General features: G+C 46.5%; 1 protein-coding gene across 2 annotated transcripts in view; it reads right to left on the reverse strand.

Annotated features, from left to right (window-relative positions):
* The window catches only part of SPON1 (spondin 1), a 1,048,567-nt gene that overhangs the window by 814,061 nt on the left and 214,021 nt on the right, over positions 1 to 20,485 (reverse strand). The gene's annotated exons all lie outside the window — the stretch shown is intronic.

The raw sequence follows: 20,485 nt of genomic DNA on the forward strand, positions 1-20,485 counted from the left end.
CCCTTGTAGGAGCGAGATGACAATTCCCACCCTTTGTTCTTCACTCCCCGATGACCGAGGCCGCAGCCGAAAGTACAACTTGCATGCCTCCCGGAAAACAAAAAACTTGTCCCGCCCCCCAGTGAACCTGTCAGGGAGAGCTACTTTAGGTTCTGGTCCGGCTTGCTCCTGAGGATACAAAACCTTGGACATAACGTCCGCCAGCTCCATGGACAAACTCTGCAACTGCCGAGCTAGACCGGCTACTGGATCCATGGTAGCTGGAGAAAAACTAAGTGGTCGGTGAAAATGTCACGCTGTCTCTGTATACTGGAGGTAGGGGGCCTAAGCTGACCCTAAGCTGGGGCCCTGACTAATCCCTCAACCTGGAGGTACTGTTAAAGGTACAGAGGTCCAGGCCGCCAGCGTAACCCCTACCTCCTGAGGATCCCTGCACCAAAGTAATCTAGTCCTGAGAAGGACCCCGATCACTACAAAAGGGGACAAGTAATAATATGCCCACACACAGTACTTAGACGCACGAGACAGTACAAGGGAAAAACCAAAATCACCTTGCATACAAAAACTACACAACTACAACAGAGGGAACACCAACGGGAAAGGAGATAAATGATAAAGCGAGGAAGGGAAAAAACTCTCCAAATACACTTATCTCTTAAACTCCAAATGCCACGATCCGCTCTGTTAGTCTGCATGAAAAGCTTTCACCGACACTTCCCTAACAGACCAGCAGGCATATGAAGGAGTCTAACTACAGCAACATTGATTGCAGCTGGGCGAGGCTGGACCTCGTCTAGCACAGAGAGAGAGAGAATTAACTCCCTCACTGCTGAAAAACACAAAGCACCAAAAAGTCAGCTGCGAGAAGTCAGGCTGTGTAATCGTGACGATCTTCGTGGCCTGAGAGGCAGGCCATGAAGGATTATATTTCAGAAAGTCTGGCTAAGGGGCATATTAGACCTTCATCTTCACCGGTGGCTGCGGGGTTCTTCTTTGTTAAGAAGAAAGATGGAGGCCTACGCCCTTGCCTGGATTTCCGTGAACTTAATCGGATTACGGTCCGAGATCCGTATCCGCTCCCACTTATTCCCGATCTCTTTAATCAGATCGTGGGCGCCAAATGGTTCTCTAAGTTGGATCTCAGGGGGGCGTACAATCTGATTAGGATGAAGGAGGGGGATGAGTGGAAGACGGCGTTTAACACTCCGGAGGAGCATTATGAGAACCTTGTCATGCCATTCGGTCTGACTAATGCCCCGGCGGTGTTCCAACACTTTGTTAATGACATTTTTCGCCGCCTGGTGGGACAGTTTGTTGTCATATATCTGGATGATATCTTAATTTACTCGCCGGATCTGGTGTCTCATCAGGAGCATGTTAGGCAGGTGTTACAGATCTTGCGGGATAATAAACTGTATGCCAAATGAGAAAACTGTGTGTTCGCCGTACAGGAACTCCAGTTTTTAGGCTTCCTGGTTTCAGCATCCGGTTTTCGTATGGACCCTGGGAAAGTGCGGGCAGTTCTTGAGTGGGATCGGCCAGAGAATCTTAAGGCACTACAACGTTTCCTGGGGTTTGCTAATTATTACCGGAAGTTCATTCGTAATTTCTCGTCCATGGTTAAGCCTCTCACAGACATGACTAAAAAGGGGACGGATTTTTCTAGGTGGTCTGACAAGGCTTGTCAAGCATTTTCCTCCTTGAAAAAATGTTTTGCCTCGGCACCCATACTCATTCAACCTGATGCGCCACAGCCATTCATTGTAGAGGTAGACGCTTCCGAGGTAGGGGTGGGAGCAGTATTGTCACAAGGTTCATCCCCTGGTAAGTGGCATCCGTGCGCCTTTTTCTCTAAAAAATTGTCGTCCGCTGAGAGGAATTACGATGTCGGCAATAGGGAACTCTTGGCCACTAAGTTAGCTTTTGAGGAGTGGCGCCATTTTTTGGAGGGGGCAGTCCATCCGGTCACCGTCATCACCGATCACAAGAACCTGCTATATCTGGAGTCCGCGAAACGTCTGAATCCCAGACAAGCTAGGTGGTCATTGTTTTTTACCAGGTTTAATTTTGTCGTTACATATCGTCCTGGGTCAAAAAATGTAAAGGCGGATGCCTTATCTCGTAGTTTCCCTGGGGCCGGGAATACGGACGACCCGATTCCTATCCTTCAGGAGGGGGTGGTGGTTTCGGCAGTATGCTCTGAGCTTGAGGAGGAGGTATTGGAGGCTCAGGGGGACGCCCCTGTTGGACCTCCGGGGAGACTGTTTGTTCCAGATCAGTTGCGACAAAAGGTGATCGAGGCACACCATAACTCAGTTTTTGCAGGACACCCGGGGAGTAGAGCAACTGTGGATCTCCTCTTGCGTCGGTTTTGGTGGCCTAACTTACATAAGGAGGTGGTAACTTTTGTCGCGTCCTGTGGGGTTTGTGCGCGCTCTAAGACCTCACATACCCGTCCGTCTGGGGCCCTCTTACCTTTGAAGATCCCGGAGCGTCCTTGGACTCATCTGTCTATGGACTTTATTACGGACCTCCCTCCGTCTTCGGGTAAAACGGTCATACTCGTTGTAGTGGACAGGTTCAGCAAGATGGCACATTTTATCGCTCTTCCGGCTCTCCCTAATGCTAAAACTCTTGCGCAGGTGTTCATTGGGGAGATTGTGAGGCTTCACGGGGTACCCTCCGAGGTGGTGTCTGATCGGGGGTCTCAGTTTGTGTCGAAGTTCTGGAAGGCGTTTTGTGCACGGCGGGGGATGCATTTGTCGTTCTCATCGGCTTTTCATCCTCAGACCAATGGTCAGACGGAACGTATGAACCAGAGCTTGGAGACATATCTCCGGTGTTTTGTGTCAGAGAACCAGGAGGACTGGGCTTCTTTCTTACCTCTGGCAGAGTTTGCTCTTAATAATAGGCGGAGCGAGTCCACTGGTAAGTCCCCGTTTTTTAGGGCATATGGTTTTCACCCCCAGTTTTGTACTTTCAGTAGGGGGGGCTCTTCGGGGGTTCCTGAGGAGGAACGATTTTCCTCATCACTCGCTTCAGTATGGAGAGGGGTGCTGAAGAATCTGAATACTATGGGGAACCGATACAAACGTATGGCTGATAGGAGGAGAGTGTCTGGTCCGGACCTAAGTGTGAACGATCGGGTATGGTTGTCTACCAGGAATATAAAACTTAAGGTTCCCTCCTGGAAACTGGGTCCCAGGTTCATCGGGCCGTACAGAATCAGTTCTATTATTAATCCGGTGGCATTCCGTCTTGACCTCCCCCCTACGTTTAAAATTCACAACATGTTCCACAGATCGTTGCTTAAGAGGTATGTGGCGCCGGTGGTACCGTCACCTTTACCTCCCCCTCCAGTGGTGGTCAAGGGTAACTTGGAGTTCCAGGTATCGAGGGTCATCGATTCACGCTTTAATCGCCGGTCCCTTCAGTACCTGGTTCATTGGAAGGGGTATGGTCCTGAGGAGAGGATGTGGGTTCCTGCGTCGGATATTAACGCAGACCGATTAGTTCGGGCCTTCCACACGACTCACCCGGATAAACCTGGCCCTGAGGGTCCGGAGGCCCCTCGTAGAAGGGGGGGTACTGTCACGGGTGTGTCGCCACGAAGATCGTCACGATTACACAGCCTGACTTCTCGCAGCTGACTTTTTGGTGCTTTGTGTTTTTCGGCAGTGAGGGAGTTAATTCTCTCTCTCTCTGTGCTAGACGAGGTCCAGCCTCGCCCAGCTGCAATCAATGCTGCTGTAGTGAGACTCCTTCAAATGCCTGCTGGTCTGTTAGGGAAGTGTCGGTGAAAGCATTTCATGCAGACTAACAGAGCGGATCGTGGTATTTGGAGTTTCAGAGATAAGTGTATTTGGAGTGTTTTTTCCCTTCCTCGCTTTATCATTTATCTCCTTTCCCGTTGGTGTTCCCTCTGTTGTAGTTGTGTAGTTTTTGTATGCAAGGTGGTTTTGGTTTTTCCCTTGTACTGTCTCGTTCGTGTAAGTACTGTGTGTGGGCATATTATTACTTGTCCCCTTTTGTTGTGATCGGGGTCCTTCTCAGGACTAGATTACTTAGGTGCAGGGATCCTCAGGAGGTAGGGGTTACGCTGGCGGCCTGGACCTCTGTACCTTTAACAGTACCTCCAGGTTGAGGGATTAGTCAGGGCCCCAGCTTAGGGTCAGCTTAGGCCCCCTACCTCCAGTATACAGAGACAGCGTGACATGGGATCACTAACCACGCTCACGCCAGTCAGTCCGGGCATGAGCGTAACAGTTTGCTCAGGCCATGGTCCCTGTTGAGCCCCACGGCCCTTCGCTTACGGAGACATGTGAATCCCAGGCCTGTTACCTGTATCTGTGACTTCTAGTCTGTTGAGCCACCCTGGGGGCAGTATACCCAGGCCTGTTGCCTGTATCTGTGACTTCTAGTCTGTTTCCGGCACCCTGGGGGCTGAGTTCCCAGGCTCGTTCCTTTATCTTGTTCCTGGTTCAGTTCCTGTCTGAACTGTGTCCTAGCCTGTTACCTGTTTGTCTCTATGTCCGAACTTTCCCTTTTCCTGCAGTGTCTGAACCTGCACCTAACTCCAACTCGTTGTCTCTGTACTTCTGCTTGTGAGTTTTGTGTCCACTCGCTACTTCATAGTAAGTACCTTGTGTGTATCTGGTTCTGCTTGTCCCGTTTCCCTGCCTCCATATCTACCTCCTGTGTTCTAACTATCTTTCTGTATTTTCCAGTTTGTTCCATGTGAACAGAGCCCTGTCCTGTCTGCCTGCACCTTCTGCTCTGCTCTGCTTGTCCACTGCACCTGCGGTTCCACTCTGCTCTGCTTGTTCACCACACTTGCGGTTTCGCTCTGCTCTGCTTGTTCCCCGCACCTGCGGTTTCGCTCTGCTCTGCTTCTACACCGCACCTGCGGTTTCGCTCTGCTCTGCTTGTTCACCACACCTGCAGTTTCGCTCTGCTCTGCTTGTTCACCGCACCTGCGGTTTTGCTCTGCTCTGCTTGTTCACCGCACCTGCGGTTTCGCTCTGCTCTGCTTGTTCCCCACACCTGCGGTTTCGCTCTGCTCTGCTTGTTCACCGCACCTGCGGTTTCGCTCTGCTCTGCTTGTTCACCGCACCTGCGGTTTCGCTCTGCTCTGCTTGTTCACTGCACCTGCGGTTTCGTTAAGCTCTGCTTGTTCACCACACCTGTGGTTCCGCTCTGCTCTGCTTGTTCACCGCACCTGCGGTTTCGCTCTGCTCTGCTTGTTCACCGCACCTGTGGTTTCGCTCTGCTCTGCTTGTCCACCACACCTGCGGTTTCGCTTCGCTCTGCTTGTCCACTGCATCTGCGGTTTCGCTCCGCTCTGCTTGTTCACTGCATCGGCGGTTTCACTCTGCTCTGCTTGTCCACCGCACCTGCGGTTTCGCTCTGCTCTGCCCCACTTGTCCTCCGCGCCTGCGGTTCTGCTCTGCTAGTCCATCGCACCTGCGGCTCTGTTCCTGTATCCCAGTCTGAACTGGTCCCTATCCAGCCTGCGTTCATACCAGCCATGCCTGCCAGTACCCGCCTGTCTGCATACCAGCCGTGCCTGCCATTACCCGCCTGTCTGCATACCAGCCGTGCCTGCCAGTACCCACCTGTCTGCATACCAGCTGTGCCTGCCCGTTCCTGCATTCCCCGGTGTGGGTCAACAGCTGTGACCGAGGTCTGACCTGGAGAAGCACCTGGTCCCTCTGATCGGTTCCTCCCTGGTTCAGGAAGTCGACTAAGCCGCCGTGCGACCTTGGTCGGATCGAGTTGATACTTAGTCATGCCCCTCCAGGCACTCCTCGGTTCATGGTCCAGTGGGATCACTAACCACGCTCACGCCAGTCAGTCCGGGTGTGAGCGTAACATAATCCAGGAATATACTATAGATTGCTGGTGTCAATAAATCTCCAGCAAGCTGCAAGCTGAAATCTACATATGATATAAGGTTACCTCCAATTACGGTAATTATCTCTGCCATAGGCAGGAGTTTTCACCCAGCTGTCACATGAACGCTGCTGTACAGGCTGCAGCCTCTCCTGGGCCTTTCATAGACATTATGCAAGTTACCAGAGTTACTGCCTGTAAACAGTCATATCTACGATCAATATGGCAAACAGATGATAGAATTAGTGTTGGCATTCAGAAAAAAAGAAAAATATTGTCAGCAACAAACCTCTTCTCTTGCAAGAGCTGTGGCTCTGAGGAGCAAGCTACATCAGGAAATGGCCACAGGAGAAATGGCTGATGACTTCAAAAAGACCTAGCTAAATCCTCAGAACAAAACAAGGATAATTACTTATGTAAATGTGTACAATTCTTGTTTAAATGTTGATCCAGTCTGATCACCACTTGGCATTAGGAAGGATATTCTTCCCCTTCAGAGCACATTGGCTCATGCCTTATGGATTTTTTTTTACCTTTTTGTAAAGTCAAGACAATCCTCCTCATTCATTCTATATACTGATTTACATTGTCTTGCAAATTTCATATAATCAGAAAAAGATAGAGGTTTAGTTTACATTCACCAAAGACTGGCTTTTTCTACCTTTTCAATCTTCAAGTATTTCCACAGAGCTTTATGAAACCAAAAAAAAGTTTATTTTTCTTGTCTTTCCAGTAAATTCTGTAGCTTGGGTCTTCTCCATTTAACACTATAGCTTTTACTTTTCCTATTACAGTTGTGTTTGAAGATAACTAAATCCTGCCAAAGAATTCTTCCCATCTCAAAAATAACACACTGAAGACGGTTTTGTGGCTTATTTGTGGTGAGACATAGTTCCTGCCGGAAGCATGAAGAAGCCTTAATAATCTTGGAAAAGCAAGTTCTTAACCACAGTGGAGTCCATGACCTTATACTTTTGTGGCATTTCCAATAATTAAAAGGTAGATATTTCCCGACGTTCTTCATATCCATTGGATAGGCATGATATGTAAGACTTTACTAATTTTGGGATCTTATTGTTTAAGTCTCCATGGAACCTACTTATTAACGTAGTTTCTTGAAATGTTTTAGTGAAAATCTGACTTATCTTTCTGAGCTGGAATGCATGCCCTCCTCATACCCAATCCTGGTATGCATGGTCCCCTCATCCTCAATCCTGGTATGCATGGCTCCCTCATCCCCAATCCTGGTGTGAATTGCCCCCTCATTCCCAATCCTGGTATGCATGGCCCCCTCATTCCCAATCCTGGTATGCATGACCCCCTCATTCCCAATCCTGGTATGCATGGGCACCTCATTCCCAATCCTGGTATGCATGGGCCCCTCATCCCCAATCCTGGTATGAATGGGCCCCTCATCCCCAATCCTGGTATGCATGGGCCCCTCATCACCAATCCTGGTATGCATGGCCCCCTCATCCCCAATCCTGATATGAATGGCCCCCTCATCACCAATCCTGGTATGCATGGACCCCTTATCCTCAATCCTGGTATGCATGGCTCCCTCATCCCAAATCCTGGTGTGAATTGCCCCCTCATTCCCAATCCTGGTATGCATGGCCCCCTCATTCCCAATCCTGGTATGCCTGACCCCCTCATTCACAATCCTAGTATGCATGACTCCTTCATCCCCAACCCTGGTATTCATGGGCCCCTCATCCCCAATCCTGGTATGCATGGGCCCCTCATTCCCAATCCTGGTATGCATGGGCCCCTCAAACCCAATCCTGATGTGCATGGGTCCCTCATCCCCAATCCTGGTATGAATGGGCCCCTCATCCCCAATCCTGGTATGCATGGGCACCTCACCAATCCTGGTATGCATGACCCCCTCATCCCCAATCCTGATATGCATGGCTCCCTCATCCCAAATCCTTGCATGCACTGCCCCCTCATCACCAATCCTGGTATGTATGGCCCCCCATCCCTATACACATGAAAAAAATAAACACTTTTACTCATCTTCCTCCCCTTTGCTCCTGCGCTGCGTCCTGTTCTCAGCTGACCTCAGGATCTGAGCAGCGCATGACACCACTGTCATGCACCCTCAGACGTCGAGGTGAGCTGTGGGGATATTCACTCCTCTCCACGCCGGGAATATGGGCGTAAAAGAGGAGTGAATATCCAAGTTCTTTAATAGCGGGCGTACCGTGTCAGCAGTGCCGCAGTTACCTCTGTGGCTCAGCTATCCTCTGTGCCAGCTACTGAAGAGAATGAATATTCACTCTTCTCCAAGCCCATGGGAGTGGAGAAGAGTGAATATTCATACTCTCTAATAGCGGGCAGGAGTCGCTGCAGGAGCTGCGGCACCACTGACATTGTGCGCCCACTATTAAAGAAATAGGGGGTGGAGAAGAGTGAATATTAATTTCCCATTATTAGCGGTCACAAGTAGTAGCTGCAGCAGCGGTTACTGTGCGTGCCCCGCTCCTCCACCGCCGCAACCCCCACCACCACTATCCACCACCGTACATACTATACCCGAGTATATAAAGTGTATACCCGAGTATAAGCCGAGGGGGGTTTTTCAGACTAAAAAATGCGCTGAAAAAGTCGACTTATACACAAGTGTATATGTTCGATCAAATTGTCTTTTTTCCAAAAATGTTTTATGGTTTCACGTATGTCTTGCATTGGTGCCCTAACACATTGCATTGTTCATGGTAGAAGCAAAGCTGAACTTTGGGATTCCGAAACACGTAGCAAAAAATCACAGCAAAAATACGCAGCAAAAGAACGCAACAAAAATACAGCAAGAAAAGCAGCAAAAAAACGCGCAAAATCTGCTTTTTGTCTGCAGCATTTTTTACTGCCAAGAGATCAGGTTTTGGCTGCAAAAAAAAGCAGCAAAAAGCAATTTGTGAACATAACCTTAAAGTTTGAAAAGCCATGAAGCAGCTACAAGAAGTGACCTGACCATTCTTCTGGCAGCTTCCTTTTGGAAGCCACCACTATTTTATGCATAGAATGTAAAAGAAAGATGCCAGGGACAAAGCTGCAGTAAAAGACATCCAAAAGATGCTTCAAGAACAGCACCTTCTAAAAAACATTGGGTGCACATTCCGTAAATGCACTGACACAAACATGGCACTTAATAAGGTGTCACTTGAACTCTGGTCAAGTGTCAGGCAGTGTCAAACATAAATGCAGGCTCTACATCCTGTCCTAATGTGCTGGTGTGAGTCTCTGATGCGGTACGCCTATAAACACATTACCGTATTTTTTGGACCATAAGACGCACTATTTTCCTCCAAAATTTTGGAGGAAAATGGGGGGTGCTTCTTATAGTCCGAATGTTGTATATGGGTGTATAATGGGTGTATATTTATGTGGGGTGTGGGGGGAGCGGTATCGGTGGAGGAGCGGGGCACAGGAGGCAGCAGCCGCCTGCTGCAGCCTACACTGTCCCCGCTGCTAAAGAAAATGAACATTCAGTGCTCCCCACGCCCCTGAGGCGTGGGGAGCACTGAATATTCATGCTCCTTAACAGCGGTATACAGTGTAGCCGTGCTGCGGCTCCAGTTGCTGCCGGCTATCTCCTGTGCCCGCTGTTAAAGGGCATGAATATTCAACCTCTCTCCACGCCTATGGGCGTGGTGAGGGGGTGAATATTCATGCCCTTTAATGAGTGGGCACAGGAGATAGCCGGCAGCAGCAGCCGCAGCGCGGCTCCGCTGTGTGCCGGCTATGAAGGACAGTGAAGTCACTGCTCCCCGCGCACACAGTCCCGGCGTGGGGAGCAGTGACTTCCGGCAGCTGATCTCTCCTTGTGAGCCGCGCATGGTAGTGACGTCATGCACGGCTCACATGGAGAGATCAGTGCAGGCAGACCGGACGCAGCGCTGGAGGAGAGAAGAGAGGTATGAGTGTTTATTTTTTTTAATGTGCAGCCTGATGGGGATTAGGGGGACCATGCATACTAGGACAGGGATTAGGGGTGCCATGCATACCAGGACAGGGATTAGGGGTGCCATGCATACCAGGACAGGGATTAGGGGTGCCATGCATACCAGGACAGGTATTAGGGGTGCCATGCATACCAGGATATGGATTAGGGGTGCCATGCATACCAGGACAGGGTTTAGGGGTGCCATGCATACCAGGACAGGGATGAGGGGTGCCATGCATACCAGGACAGGGATTAGGAGTGCCATGCATACCAGGATATGGATTAGGGGTGCCATGCATACCAGGACAGGGACTAGGGGTGCCATGCATACCAGGACAGGGATTAGGGGTGCCATGCATATCAGGACAGGGATTAGGGGTGCCATGCATACCAGGACAGGGATTAGGGGTGCCAAGCATACCAGGACAGGGATGAGGGGTGCCATGCATACCAGGATAGGGATGAGGGTTGCCATGCATACCAGGATAGGGATTAGGGGTGCCTGCATACCAGGACAGGGATGAGGGGTGCCATGCATACCAGGACAGGGATGAGGGGTGCCATGCATACCAGGATAGGGATTAGGGTTGCCATGCATACCAGGATAGGGATTAGGGGTGCCATGCATACCAGGACAGGGATGAGGGGTGCATGCATACCAGGACAGGGATTAGGGGTGTCATGCATACCAGGACAGGGATTAGGGGTGCCATGCATACCAGGACAGGGATTAGGGGTGCCATGCATACTAGGACAGGGATTAGGGGTGCCATGCATACCAGGACAGGGATTAGGGGTGTCATGCATACCAGGACAGGGATTAGCGGTGCCAAGCATACCAGAACAGGGATTAGGGGTGCCATGCATACCAGGACAGGGATTAGGGGTGCCATGCATACCAGGACAGGGATGAGGGGTGCCAAGCATACCAGGACAGGGATGATGGGTGCCATGCATACCAGGATTGGGGATGAGGGGTGCCATGCATACCAGGATAAGGATGAGGGAGCCATGCATATCAGGATAGGTATGAGGGGTGCCATGCATACCAGGATGGAGGAATGCCAGGCATACCAGGATGGGGATGGGGACTACATATAAAAGGAAGGGGGGATGCATATATACCAGGATGGGGGATATTGTCAGAATTGGGGGACATTAACCCTATAACAGTGTCAGCAGAAGACCCCCTCCCCCTTAAAAGTGCATCATGACCACATTTTTTGCTTAAATTTTTATTTTTTTATTTTCCTCCTCTAAAACCTAGTTGCGTCTTATAGTCCGAAAAATACGGTATGTCCTGACAACACTATAAGTACAGACAGAGTGCACAAGTCACTTTGTCCTGGAAGTGTTCTGAGTCTCAGTGGGCCAACGTGGCTGCTATGCCCAACTTTTCCCAGATCTTCACCTTCCGTGGCCATGAATGTGCAACGTGCATGACGTGTATATGGACCATTTGGCACTTCCAGCTTCTTTCTAGCAGAAAGATCCAATTTCCAATTCCAAGGAAATCAATTTCTGGTTCACAGAGCAAAGTAATCATGAATGCAGACACTTACACAATAAGTTGGGGAAACAATGATATACAGGTGCATCTCACTAATTTAGAATATCATCGAAATGTTAATTTATTTCAGTTGTTCAATACAAAAAGTGAAACTCATATATTATATAGAGTCATTACAAACAGAGTGATCTATTTCAAGTGTTTCTTTCTGTTAATGTTGATGATTATGGCTTATAGCCAATGAAAACACAAAAGTCATTATCTCAGTAAATTAGAATACTTTATAACAACAGCTTGAAAATTTTTTTTAAAATGCGAAATGTTGGCCTACTGAAATGTATGTTCAGTAAATGCACTCAATACTTGGTCAGGGCTCCTTTTGCATCAATTACTGCATCAATGCGGTGTGGCAAGGAGGCGATCAGCCTGTGGCAATGCTGAGGTGTTATGGAAGCCCAGGTTGCTTTGATAGCAGCCTTCAGCTCATCTGCATTGTTGGGTCTGGTGTCTCTCATCTTCCTCTTGACAATACCTCATAGATTGTCTATGGGGTTCAGATCAAGAGAGTTTGCTGACCAATCAAGCACAGTGATACTGTTGTTTTTAAACCAGGTAATGGTACTTTTGGCAGTGTGGACAGGTGCCAAGTCCCGCTGGAGAATGAAATTTCCATCTCCAGAAAAGCTTGTCAGCAGAAGGAAACATGAAGTGCTCTAAAATTTCATGGTAGACGGCTGCGCTGACTTTGGTCTTGATAAAACACAGTGGACCTACATCAGCAGATGGCATGGCTCCCCACACCATCACTGATTAAAACTTCATAGTAGACCTCAAGCAGCTTGGATTGTGTGCCTCTCCGCTCTTCCTCCAGACTCTGGGAGCTTGATTTCCATGAATGAAAATGAAAAATGGAACTCTGGATCCTTGTGGAGTGTGTAGTCAGCAGTCTTCCCCATGATTGTGGAGCCTACTGAAACAGACTAAGGGACCTTTTTAAATACGTAGGAAGCCTTTGCAGGTGTTTTTTATTAATTATTTTAATTTACTGAGATAATGAATTTTGTGTTTTAATTGGAAGTAAGCCATAATCATCAACATTAACAGAAATAAACACTTGAAATAGATCACTCTGTTTGTAATGACTGTATGTAATATATGAGTTTCACTTTTTGTATTGAAAAACTGAAATAAATTAACTTTTTTTTGCTTAAGAGTTCCAGTCTCTGCTAAATGAACTGATTCTTGTTACAAAAGAAATGTGAACATTTTTTGAGCACAGACGTTGATCATGAATTCATCAAAGGATATACTAAAAGCAATGCTCTTCCAAATTATGTTTTACAACCCGTGGAGAATGTTCATTCAGTTGTTTAATATTGTTGAAAAAAAGCAGATCACAGACATGGCACATAAATGGCAACCTTAGGGCTTTATGAGACACTAAAAGAAATTAAGATTAAAAATGTGGTACTCAGTAAGGGTAATTTTTTTCTGACCAAGCAGAAGGAAAAAGTTATGGAATCACTCAATTCTGAGGAAAAAATTATGGAATCCTGAAAAACAAACACACAAAAGAACACTCCAATACATCACTAGTATTTTGTTGCACCACCTCTGGCTTTAATAACAGCTTGCAGTCTCTGAGGCATGGACTTAATGAGTGACAAACAGTACTCTTCATCAATCTGGCTCCAACTTTCTCTGATTGCTGTTGCCAGATCAGCTTTGCAGGTTGGAGCCTTGTCATGGACCATTTTCTTCAACTTCCACCAAAGATTTTCAATTGGATTGAGATCCGGACTATTTGCAGGCCATGACATTGACCTTATACAGTGCTGGCCAAAAGTATTGGCACCCCTGCAATTCTGTCAGATAATACTCAGTTTCTTCCTAAAAATGATTGCAATCACAAATTCTTTAGTATTATTCTCTTCATTTAATTTGCTTGCAAGGAAAATAACACAAAAGAAAATGAAGCAAAAATCAAATCATTGATCATTTCACACAAAACTCCAAAAAAGGGCCAGACAAAAGTATTGGCACCCTCAGCCTAATACTTGGTTGCACAACCTTTAGCCAAAATAACTGCGAACAACCGCTTCCGGTAACCATCAATGAGTTTCTTACAATGCTCTGCTGGAATTGTAGACCATTCTTCTTTGGCAAACTGCTCCAGGTCCCTGATATTTGAAGGGTGCCTTCTCCAAACTGCCATTTGAGATCTCTCCACAGGTGTTCTATGGGATTCAGGTCTGGACTCATTGCTGGCCACCTTAGAAGTCTCCAGTGCTTTCTCTCAAACCATTTTATAGTGCTTTTGGAAGTGTGGAAGTGTGGAACTGCTGGAAGTCCCATGACCTCTGAGGGAGACCCAGCTTTCTCACACTGGGCCCTACATTATGCTGCAAAATTTGTTGGTAGTCTTCAGACTTCATAATGCCATGCACACGGTCAAGCAGTCCAGTGCCAGAGGCAGCAAAGCAACCCCAAAACATCAGGGAACCTCCGCCATGTTTGTCTGTAGGGACCGTGTTCTTTTCTTTGAATGCCTCTTTTTTTTTCCTGTACACTCTATGTTGATGCTTTTTCTCAAAAAGCTCTACTTTTGTCTCATCTGACCAGAGAACATTCTTCCAAAACGTTTTAGGCTTTCTCAGGTAAGTTTTGGCAAACTCCAGCCTGGCTTTTTATGTCTCGGGGTAATAAGTGGGTATCCTACCATACAGTCCCTTTTCATTCAGACGCCGACGGATAGTACGGGTTGACACTGTTGTACCCTCGGACTGCAGGGCAGCTTGAACTTGTTTGGATGCTAGTCGAGGTTCTTTATCCACCATCCGCACAATCTTGCGTTGAAATCTCTCGTCAATTTTTCTTTTCCGTCCACATCTAGGGAGGTTAGTCACAGTGCCATGGGCTTTAAACTTCTTGATGACACTGTGCACGGAAGACACAGGAACATTCAGGTCTTTGGAGATGGACTTGTAGCCTTGAGATTGCTCATGCTTCCTCACAATTTGGTTTCTCAAGTCCTCAGACAGTTCTTCGCTCTTCTTTCTTTTCTCCATGCTCAATGTGGTACACACAAGGACACAGGACAGAGGTTGAGTCAACTCTAATCCATGTTAACTGGCTGCAAGTGTGATTTAGTTATTGCCAACACCTGTTAGGTGCCACAGGTAAGTTACAGGTGCTGTTAATTACACGAATTAGAGAAGCATCACATGATTTTTCAAACGATGCCAATACTTTTGTCCACCCCCTTTTTTAGGTTTGGCGTGGAATTATATCCAATTTGGCTTTAGGACAATTCTTTTTGTGTTTTTTTCATTGAAGACAAATTAAATGAAGAGAATAATACCAAAGAATTTGTGATTGCAATCATTTTCAAGAAGAAACTGAGTATTATCTGACAGAATTGCAGGGGTGCCAATAGTTTTGGCCAGCACTGTATGTCTTCTTTCAAGGAATGTTTTCACAGTTTTTGCTCTATGGCAGGATGCATTATCATCTTGAAAAATTATGTCATTATCCCCAAACATCCTTTCAATTGATGGGATAAGAAAACTGTCCAAAATATCCATGTAAACTTGGGCATTTATTGAAGATGTAATGACAGCCCAGTGCCTTTACCTGTCATGCAGCCCCATATCATCAATGACTGTGGAAATTTGCATGTTCTCTTTATGCAGTCATCTTTATAAATCTCATTGGAACGGCACCAAACAAAAGTTCCAGCATCATCACCTTGCCCAATGCAGATTCGCGATTCATCACTTAATATGACTTTCATCCAGTCATCTACAGTCCACGATTGCTTTTCCTTAGCCCATTGTAACCTTGTTTTTTTCTGTTTAGGAGTTAATGATGGCTTATATTTAGCTTTTCTGTATGTAAATCCCATTTGCTTTAGGCTGTTTCTTACAGTTCGGTCACAGACATTGAATCCAGTTTACTCCCATTCATTCCTCATTTGTTTTGTTGTGCATTTCCTGTTTTGGAGACATATTGCTTTAAGTTTCTGGTCTTGACACCTTGATGTCTTCCTTGGTCTACCAGTATGTTTGCCTTTAACAACCTTCCCATGTTGTTTGCATTTGGTCCAGATTTTAGACACAGCTGACTGTGAACAACCAACATCTTTTGCAACATTGTGTGATGATTGTTAGAACTCTCCTGTTAGGTTTTTTTTAGTTTGCTGGTCACATGACCATTTTTGCCTATTTAATCCGGCTCCGCCCTCCTGGTCTTGTTGGACTTCATTGTATTTACTACTCTTGAGCTAGCTTGGTGCTCTGTTGCCGTTCTCTGTTAGTTTTGCTAGGTCTTCTGACCTCTATGCTTTTTGTTGTGTGTTTGTCTTTGACTGCTACTATTTCTGCTAGGAGGTGTCCAACTTATCCCAGTCCCTAGTTCTTGTAGGGATCCCTCCCTCACATCTATAGGTCTTCGTACAGACTAGCCGAGGACTTTAGCGGGTCTGATCGCAGGATCAGGTTCCCCGTTACATCGTAGGGATCTAGTTTAGTTCTATTGTAGGGACAGTTCTCCTGTCTTTCCTTAGTCCCTGTAGCAGATCATAACAGTAAGTCCAGCCCTAAAAGAAAAAAAAAAAAATTTTCTCTAAGGAAAGACCTCCAGTTTTCCATCATGGTCTCGGTTCAAGATTTGGCTCAACGCTTGCAGGGACTCTCTCTGGAGGTGGCCGAGCTCCAACAACACGTGAGTAGCTGTTCTGGAGCGCATTTTGTGAAACCAAAGGTACGTCTGCCTGATCTATTTTTTGGCGAACAACAAGATTTTTTTTCTTTTAAAAATGCTTGTTTATTGCATTTTCGTTTGAGACCCGGATCCTCTGGTGATGAATCACAGCGCATAGGGTTCATAATGTCACTTTTGCGCAAAGATCCTCAGGGATGGGCCTTCTCTCTCCAACCTAGTGATCCGTGCTTTAGATCAGTGGATAGTTTTTTTTCTGCTTTGGGTTTGTTGTATGATGATCCTGATCGTGTCTCATCTGCTGAGTCTGAATTGAGACGTTTGAGGCATGGATCAGGTAATGTGGAAAAATATTGTTCTCACTTCCGTCGGTGGTCTGCCCAGGTGGGGTGGAACGATTCAGCTTTGAAAAGCTTGTTTCTTGCAGGGCTAGGTGAAAGGGTTAAGGATTTACTGATTGCTTATCCCACACCTGGAAACTTGCAGGAGGCAATGCAATTAGCTATACGGGTGGACAGGAGACTGCGTGCAAGGGTTAATGAGAGCAAATCCTCTGCTATGTCAGCTCCGAGTCCTGAGAGGGTCTGTGCTGACAATGGAGAGCCGAAGGAGATTGGGGCGATGACACCCCGCTCTCAGGAAAAAGAACGCAGGCTTTCTGAAGGCTTGTGCTTCTATTGCGGAAATTCTGGTCATTTTATTAAGAACTGTGTGCTTCGTATGAAGAAAGAAAAAAAAAATGGTCAGTTATGCCCGTATTGCCTGTTTAAATTCTAAGGGAGTATTCCTATCTGCTACTACTGCTGCTCAGGATGAATTAATTGAATTTCGGGTATTTGTGGATTGTGGTTCTACTCTGAATGTGATTGATGGGGGATTCTTGGAAAACCTTAGATTAGAACCTAAAACTTTGTCATCCCCTATTGCTGTGGTTTCTGTTGATGGCTCTCCCTTGAAGAGTGTTACTCATAAGGTCTGTGAATTTCCCCTCACTATTAATGGTATTCACCAAGAAAATTTGGATTTGGTGGTATTGGATAATTTGCCTTCTCCAGTAATATTGGGGTTACCCTGGTTAAAATTGCACAATCCTGTACTGGATTGGTCTACCAATGAAATTAAGTCCTGGAGCCCTAAGTGTTATGACAAGTGTTGTAACGGACATATTGCTGCTGTGGATAAAGGGGAATTGCCTGTACCTATTCAGGATTTTTGAAGAGTTTTTTCTGAGGAGGAGTCACAAATTTTGCCTCCCCATAGAGACTATGATTGTACCATTGAATTTGTCCCTGGAGCGACTCTTCCTAAAAGTCGTTTATTTAATCTTACTATTCCTGAGCGAAAGGCTTTGGAGGAATACATGCAGACAAGCTTGGCCGCTGGTCACATTAGGCCTTTCAAGTCTCCTGTGGCTGTTGGATTTTTTTTTGTAAAAAAAAAAGATGGCGGTTTACGTCCTTGTCTGGACTTTCGTGAGATTAATAAAATTACTGTACGCAATCCTTACCCACTGCCATTGATTCCTGATTTATTTAACCAGTTAGTGGGGGCCAAGTGGTTCTCTAAAATTGATCTCCGGTGGGCATACAATTTGTTGCGCATGAAGGAGGGTGATGAATGGAAGACTGCTTTTAACACTCCTGTGGGTCATTTTGAGAATCTGGTTATGCCTTTTGGTCTTACCAATGCTCCAGCATTTTTTCAGAATCTTATTAATGACATCCTTAGACGTTTAATCGGTAAAAATGTGGTTGTGTATTTGGATGACATTCTGATTTATTCGCCTGATCTGGAGTCTCATTGGCGGAGCGTACGTGAGGTATTACAGTTATTAATGGACAATTCGCTTTTTGCTAAGCTGGAGAAATGTGAGTTCGCTGTACAGAGAATTAGTTTTTTGGGCTACATTATCTCCAGCGAGGGCTTTGAGATGGACCCGGTTAAAGTTCAAGCTGTGCAGGAATGGCCTAGGCCTATTGGTTTGAAATCGATACAGAGGTTTTTGGGTTCCGCCAATTATTACAGAAAATTCATAAAAAAAAATTCTATTATTGTCAAACCGCTGACCGATCTCAACAGGAAAGGTGCTAATGCGGTTCAGTGGACTTCTGAGGCCATTGAAGCTTTTGTGTTTCTAAAGGAGAGGTTCACCTCTGCTCCCATCCTTATGCAGCCTGATGTGACTAAGCTGTTTTTGGTTGAGGTTGATGCTTCTTCGGTGGGGGTCGGTGCGGTGTTGTCTCAGGAAAACAAGGATGGAGTTCATCCCTGTGCCTTTTTTTCAAAAAAATTTTCTGAGACTGAACTTAATTACGATATTGGTAATCAGGAATTGCTGGCGATTAAACTCACATTTGAACACTGGCGTCACCTCTTGGAAGGTGCTGAATTTCCCATTCAGGTTTTCACTGATCATAAAAATCTGATCTATCTTGATGCTGCCAAGTGCTTGAATGCCCGTCAGGCTAGGTGGGCACTTTTTTTCTCGCGGTTTAATTTTTCCGTTACTTACATCCCGGGTACCAAGAATGTTAAAGCGGATGCTTTGTCTCGCAGCTTTTCTCCCATGGTCGGTGTTGTGGAGGAAGAGGAGAGCATTTTACAAGAAGGTGTTGAGATTGCTGCTTTGGACTCCGTTTTGGAGGATGAGATTCTTAAAGCTCAGGAGAATGCCCCATCTAACACTCCCCATGGGAGGTTGTTTGTGCCTAGGACCTTTAGGAGAGATTTGTTTGTTGAGTGTCATGAGTAAGTCATTAAGTGGGTGCGCCAATGTACTGTGTGTGCTAGATCCAAGTCTTCGCATGCTCCTGCTGCGGGGTTGCTTTGCCCTCTGGAGGTTCCTAGTGCACCTTGGACACATCTGGCTATGGACTTTATTACTGACCTTCCCCCCTCTGAAGGTTTCACGGTCATCTGGGTGGTCGTGGACCGTTTTAGCAAGATGTGTCACTTGGTTCCCTTCATCAAACTGCCTTGCGCTAAGACACTCGCTAAGGCCTTTGTCAAGGAAATTGTCAGACTACATGGTGTTCCTACTGACATTGTTTCTGATAGGGGACCTCAGTTCGTGGCTCGTTTTTGGCGTGCCTTTTGTGACAGGTTGGGAGTTCATTTGTCGTTTTCATCTGGATATCATCCTGAGTCTAATGGCCAGACAGAAAGGAAGAACCAGGATGTTGAGCAGTTCTTGCGTTGTTTTGTGGCAGACAATCAAGAGGGGTGGTCTGAGTTTCTGCCACTTGCTGAATTTGCTCTTAACAACCATACATTCTCTTCTGCTGGGTGTTCGCCTTTTTTTTGTTGTTCTGGGAGACATCCGTCTTTTGGGTCATTCTCCAAATTAGTTTCGGCTGTGCCTGAGGAGGAGAGTTTTTCCGGTGATTTGGAGAGAGTTTGGACGGATGTGCGTGGTAATCTTCAGGAGGCTAACAAAAAATCTAAGAGGTACTTTGATAGAAAACGGCAAGAGGTTTTGTTTGCTGTTGGTGACATGGTTTGGTTGTCCTCTAAGAATCTGCGATTGAGGATTCCTTCTAAAAAATTGGGTCCCAAGTTCGTAGGGCCCTTTAAGGTGCTTCAGATAGTTAACCAATCTGCTGTTAGGTTGGAGGTTCCCACCTCCTGGAAGATTAACCCGGTGTTTCATGTTTCTCTGTTGAAAAAAGCTGATGTGTCGGATGGTGACGCCTCTGCCACTGTTCCTCCGGTGGTGGAGGATGGGGAATATGAAATTTCCCGCATCCTAAATTCTAGACGTATAGAGGGAGTTTGCAGTATCTCGTCGCTTGGAAGGGTTTCGGACCTGAGGATAACTCATGGGTGAGGGCGGATGATGTTTCTGCTTCCAGACTTGTCAGAGTGTTTCACAGGAGGTTTCCTGGTAAGCCTGGGCCTAGGGGATCCGGAGGATCCTCTTAGAAGAGGGGGTACTGTTAGAACTCTCCTGTTAGTTTTTTTTTAGTTTGCTGGTCACATGACCATTTTTGCCTATTTAATCCGGCTCCGCCCTCCTGGTCTTGCTGGACTTTATTGTATTTACTACTCTTGAGCTAGCTTGGTGCTCTGTTGCCGTTCTCTGTTAGTTTTGCTAGGTCTTCTGACCTCTATGCTTTTTGTTGTGTGTTTGTCTTTGACTGCTACTATTTCTGCTAGGAGGTGTCCAACTTATCCCAGTCCCTAGTTCTTGTAGGGATCCCTCCCTCACATCTATAGGTCTTCGTACAGACTAGCCGAGGACTTTAGCGGGTCTGATCGCAGGATCAGGTTCCCCGTTACATCGTAGGGATCTAGTTTAGTTCTATTGTAGGGACAGTTCTCCTGTCTTTCCTTAGTCCCTGTAGCAGATCATAACAATGATTTACCTTCTTTTAAGAGTTTGATAATCCTCTACTTTGTTTCAATTGACATATCTCGTG

The sequence above is a fragment of the Phyllobates terribilis genome, unplaced genomic scaffold (genome assembly GCF_046119375.1).
Source record: "Phyllobates terribilis strain yellow unplaced genomic scaffold, ASM4611937v1 Scaffold_75__1_contigs__length_6962009, whole genome shotgun sequence".
Classification (NCBI taxonomy): Eukaryota; Metazoa; Chordata; class Amphibia; order Anura; family Dendrobatidae; genus Phyllobates; species Phyllobates terribilis.